Source organism: Orycteropus afer, unplaced genomic scaffold (genome assembly GCF_000298275.1).
Source record: "Orycteropus afer afer isolate SDZICR_OR568_19922 unplaced genomic scaffold, OryAfe1.0 scaffold00206, whole genome shotgun sequence".
Classification (NCBI taxonomy): domain Eukaryota; kingdom Metazoa; phylum Chordata; class Mammalia; order Tubulidentata; family Orycteropodidae; genus Orycteropus; species Orycteropus afer.
The window spans coordinates 2664538-2670764 of record NW_006921793.1 but is presented as its reverse complement, the minus strand read 5'-3'; positions in this window follow the sequence as shown (position 1 = coordinate 2670764).

The following is a 6227-nucleotide window of genomic DNA, read 5'->3' as shown; positions in this document are numbered from 1 at the left end:
ATCTAGATGGCAGCTTCCTAGCTTTTAAGGTCCCAGTTGCTACTCGCCAAAGTAGTAGGTGGAACAATGTTTTGTATAGTATGTTATGCCAATTGAGTTTGATGTCCCCTGCGACTATGGTCCCAAGCCCACAGGATCAACTACTCGGTCCCTCTGGGTAGCTGGCTGTGACCAAGTAATGACCATAACCTTGTGAAGGCTTTTTTTTAATGTAAGTCATTTATGTGGAATTTTGTTTTGAATGTGAAATTTTTAAAAAGTTTTAAACTAGTTAGGGTCTGTCACATTGAACTGGTGTTTTACATTTTTGGCATTTGAAAGTGAATTTGCCTTTTATGTTTATAAAAGATACTGAAAAGATAAGGTTCCCTTCATTAAATATTTATTATTTATTAGTCAACAGCTTTTGAAAATTGAGGAATTATCTTTATTTTTATGATTTCAGAGTCCCCTCACTACCAGGAGAGAGATTGTTCCTAATATCTTTAGATGTACATTTGTCTATTTACCCTGCCATAATTTATTTTCAAAACTAAGAAAATAGTCCTACAAAGTTAAGTATACTTGAACATGTAAATTTTATATATTTTCTAGTATTTGTTAGCCCTATTTTAAAGGCCTCTCGGAATTGTTTTCTTTCAAAAGCAGCCCTTTGGTACTGTAGTTGGCATGCTATATGTTGTTAAAACTTCATATAAATGCAGAGGCACTAAAATGTGCTGTTTACAGAACCCATTGGGGCATTTTTACTTGTATTGCTAACATGATCACATTTGTAAGTACAAAATCTTTGTGTTGTGAGTGTATATACAAAACTGATATATGGCTTATCTGATTGGAATGTGAAATTTGACATTCTCTAGTGGTTATTTTTCAACATGCAAGATTGATTTATACCAACTAAATATGTACCTAAATAAAAATAGAAAGGTTTAGTTGTTTAATCAGCTTCACGGATGTAAGTTTAGGATGCAATTTCACATCACCTCTCTTCAGAGGGACAATTCAATGACTTACTCCTGGTTTCTCTAAGTTACGTGGTAGAGCCTATTTGGACTAATCATCATCAGCCTTGGGAGTTAAAGCAATCATTTAAAATATTGAGTGGAAAAGTTCCCTGCACTTAGAAAAATCCGAAGGCCAGTAGTGAGAGACGTGTTCTCATCCTTTCCCTTGTGGCTCTTCACCTGTGAATTCGCACCAGGGTGGTAATAAAATTGTAGGAGCTCATTTTATGTGAAACCATTAGTGGCATGAGAATTTGGGACTAGCTGCCTCTCATACTTTAAGACACTGGAAGGTGTCATTTATAAGCATCGAGGGCCTGCAAGAAGGCAGAACAGGCTTGTAAACTGCAGCTTTAGGCTTTAGACAGTAATCAGTTTGTAATATAGTTTAAAGTCCTAGGTTATCAAAATCACAAATGCGTCTTTAAGTGTTGAGAGCAAATCCCATGAAACATCTGTATATAAAAGGCTGGTACAGTTTCCAGTTACTGCCTATTCATTATTGTGATACTGTTATTTTCCGTTTTTGCTGTCATGGATGGCGGAGAGGGGGAGGGACAGTTATGTAAACGTAACAAGTAAAAGGGTGAATATTTTTGTGAGTTAATGTCTTCTTTGCTAAAGCTGCTGTAACAAATACTAAAGTGGGTGGCTTTAAAGAACACAAATTTATTTTCTCGCAGTTCAGGAAGCTAGAAGTCCAAATTCAGAGCACCAGCTCTAGAGGAAGGCTGTCCTAGCTCTGGGGGAAGTTCCTTGTCTCTTTCAGGTTCTATAGCCCAGGTGTTCCTTGGGATCCTCACAAAGCATCTGTCTTCCCCAATTTGTGCTTCCTTGTCTCGCCATCTATGCTGCTCCTTATAATGCAAAAGTGATTAGCTTTAGAGTATACCCTACATTGATAGGCTCCATTAACACAATAAAGAAAACACTATTCCCAATGGATATCACACCCACAGATATAGGGGTTAAGGTTCCAAAATATATTGTGTGGGGGGGGACCCACACAATTCAATCCTTTACAGTTAAAAAAGTTTACCATGATAACTGTTGTAAGTGTCACAGTTAATATGGAAGTTTTCCCTCGAAACAGCCACTGTTGCACAGTTCCTGCTTCTGTGTATCTCTGACTGGATTTCGAGTCTGAGGCAGGGGTGTGTGTGACAGGCATGGCCTGTGGGGCCTGGAGGAATGGAAAAGCACTTTTAGCTTCTCTGGTGAGCAGTGAGCTTTGCCTTATAAGGTGGAAGACTCCCAGACATGGGAGCAGGATTCAGGTGCTCAGCTGCCTGGAGGAATGATGAAAGCCCCTCACAGGGGGCCAGCCCAGCGTCAGTATTTCAGCTGATGATCTCCAGGAGGGCTTCTGTAACTGAAACCATGGAAAAAACAGGAAGACTCTCTGAGAGTTCATGAATCAATTCTGAAGCAAGAGTAGTCCACAGAATCTGCTGGAGCTTTATAACATGTGTCACCAGAGTGCGCCGGGCTTTGCCTACTGACAGGATAAATGTGTCATATTTAGGTCTCAGTGATCCCAATCCCCAGTGGTTTGCCCTTCCTGACTACTCCTGGATCTTCTCAAGATGTTGGATGTGTTACTTGAATTTTCCCTAGGCCACTCCAGTCTGGTCATGCTGCTCAGTGATGCCCTCCTGCCCCTGAGTCCTTGCATCTCCATCGTGGTGAAAGTCTCTGTTTTCATCTACAGCCCTCCTTGGCCCTGCAGACTTTCACTACTTGTCTTTGTTCTCCAGCCCTTAGGGAACATCCCGATTCTCATGGGCAACTCAGGGAGGTTCCCACAGAGGAAATTGTAGGAATTACAATTTCAAGGCCTAATTCTTTCCAGAGGATACAGATGGGATTGGGTTGGAGAGAGGTGGCTCTGTGCCAAGAGATCAACTTTATTTGGGAGAAACTGCTGGGCACTGCTGCTCAGGGTTCTTGTTTTAAGCCTAATTCCTTTTTAACACTTTCTCATTACCAAGAAGATACTATTCTGTTTCTCTCTTGGGGATCACGAAAATGTCTGAACCTGCGGTTCATCTTGTACTGAGCAGGATTACCCATGACTTTTTGCTTGGAGATGGTGCTTAGTGGTTAGAAGGCAATCTCTGCAAGTGCACCTGCTCAAAGTCACCAAGTACAGAGTCTTCTCCAGTTGTGTTGTAAGAAAGGCTTTGCTCATTCCCACTGACTCTGAGAAGTGCCCAGATTTGGTTGGATGTGGCTTCTTAAGTAGTCTTGCTTGCTGCCTCTGTGCTCTGTACCCTTGTTCTGACAGAGCCCCAAAATGGAGGTGGATTGTTCCCATCAAGCAGAAGTGCTTCGATATTGGGTACAAAGCCCCATCTTCTCCTTTGGAAGCAGTTCAGGACATTACTTGTTTAACTGTGAAGGGGGCCACTGAAGCAGTGGTTTCTGAGGGAAAATGAGAGATATTGCCCTGATAAATTATGAAATGTCTCTCTCTCTTTTTTTTTTGAAGTTATCAAAGATTTCTCTCTCTCTCTCTCTCTTTTTATTGTGATTTGGGTGAATATTTACAGAGCAAATTCACTTTCCATACAGCAGTTTACATATACTTTATCTCATGATATTGACCACAGTTTACCACAGTGCAACAGCTCCCTTCCCACTTCCTCCCCATAGTTACCTCTTCCCTGTGTCCATCCCTCCATGGACTCCTGCCCCCTGAGCTGTCTCCCTGTGCATAAGCAGCCCTTCTTTCTCCCGTGATTGTTCTTTCCAAGGAGAGTATCTACTTGAGGTAAATGTTCAACTCATATATGCCTGTCTTTTGTTTGGCTGGAAACCACAGGTGTGGGTTCAATTCCAGACCTGAAGGGCAGCTAGGGGGCCATAGTCTCAGTGGTTCCACCAGGCTCTATGGGAGCAGCAGCAATCCTGGTCCCCCCCCCTTTTTTTTTTCCTCCCAATGATTTTGAGTTTTGTTCCACACTGTTCTCCCTCTCCATCAAGGATCTCCTACATAGATCCCCTTCCAAGTGGATGACAGTGGTAGCTGGGCACCATCTAGTTCTTCTGGTCTCATAGTCATATAGGCTGCAGATCAGATGGTGTACCGGTCACTAGGACTAATTGTTTCCATGAATTTTGGTTTTCTTCATTCTTCTTTGCTCTGGACAAGGAGAGACCCATCATTGCATCTAGATGGCAGCTTGCTAGCTTTTAAGATCCCAGTCGCTACTTGCCAAAGTAGGAGGTGGAACAATGTTTTGTATAGTATGTTATGCCAATTGAGCTTGATGTCCCCTGCGACTGTGGTCCCAAGCCCGCAGGTTCAACTACTCGGTCTCTCTGGGTAGCTGGCTGTGACCAAGCTGTGACCACAACCTTGCCCCTTGTCAGCTCTACTATACACCTGGGAATTCTGATCATTCACATAAACTTATAGGACCATTGTCTGCCAACCCTATATGTGATCTTGGATACACTCCCCATTTCATAGACATACGTAATCGTTCAGCCTGTCCACCCATCTATCCACCCATATACCCATGTTTGCCTTCACTGACAATGCAGTACTGTATGTGCAAAAGGGTTCATATTTGTTGTCTGTACCTCCCATGTACCTCTCTATGTCTTTCTCATCCTCAATGCTGCCATATTGGTTACTCACATTTGGTACATTGCTGTTCTCATCACCCAAATCAATACTTATCTCTATCTAACTAACAGCGTTCCCTCCCCTCCCCACCCACCCCTGGTAACCAACAAAGAAAATGTCATTCTATAGATAATCCTTTCCTTAACTTTTACAATAACGGACTTATGCAATATTTGTCCTTTTGTGATTGATTTATTTCACTCAGCATAATGTCCTCCAAGTTCATCCACGTTATGCGGTGTTTTGCAGATTCTACATTATTCTTTAGCGTTGCATAGTATTCCATTGTGTGTATGTACCATAATTTGGTTATCCATTCCTCAGTTAATGGACACCTAGGTTGTTTCCATCTTTTGGCTATTGTAAATAGTGCTGCGATGAACATGGGTGTGCATGTATCTGTTCTTGTCATGGCTCTCACTTCTTTAGGGTATTTAATAATGGAATGGCTGGGTCAAATGGTATTTCTAATTCCAACTTTTGAAGGAATCGCCATACTGCTTTCCACAATGGTTGTACCATTTTACAGTCCCACCAGCAGTGTATGAGAGTCCCAATCTCTCCACAACCTCGCCAGCATTTGTTATTTTCTGTCTTGTTGAACTTTGCTACTAGTGCTGGAGCAAGATGGTATCTCATTGTTGTTTTGATTTGTATCTCTCTAATAGCTAATGATCGTGAGCATTTCTTCATATGTTTGTTTGCCGCTTGAATATCCTCCTTGGTGAAGTGTCTATTCATGTCTTTTGCCCACTTTTTAATTGGATTGTTTATCTTTTTGTTATTGAGGTGCTGGAGTTTTCTATAAATTCTAGAGATAAGTCCCTTGTCAGATATGTCATTACCAAATTAAAATGTGTCTCTTTCAGATGCATGCCATTCTTTAATTCTCTCTTCCCTTTCTTTACTCTGGAGCCACTTGTAGTATATAAGCATTAATTTGGTAAATGCTCTTCCCAGGGCTGTTGGCTATTACCATCTCTGCAAAATTTACTGTTTGGAAGAAAAGCACCAGGCTGGTAGAAGCCCAGAGAGTTCAGAGAAGTGCTGAAAGTGGAAGAATTGGGAGGAGGACAAGTGCTAGCAAAGATAGACTTTGCCTTACTTCACAAGTGTTGAGTGAAGTAGCCCTGAACAAGGAAACCTTTTGATAGACTCTCTTACCTAGGTAACTAAAACCAAAAATCCAAACCCGTTGCCATCGACTCGATTCCACCTCAGCTACCCCATAGAGTATACAAGACTGTAATCTTGACAGAAGCAGATTGCCACATCTTTCTCCTATGGAGCTACTGGTAGGTTCAAACTACCAACCTTTTGGTTAATAGCCAAGTGCCTAATCACTGTACCACCACACTCCTTCTGATTTAGGTGTAAAGACATTAGTTTTTACTTCTTTTTTTATTTCCTCCTTTTTTCTTTCCCCTTTCCCCTATGTCCTTTCATGCCAGCTGAGCCCCCTTGTCCCAAATCCTTCCATACTACTCAGCTTAACCTCTGTCCTCTCCTGAATCCTGTCTTTGTTCTTGGGTAAGACTACACTTTATTGAGCTCTTTCTATGTGCCTAGCACTGTGCTTTGTATGC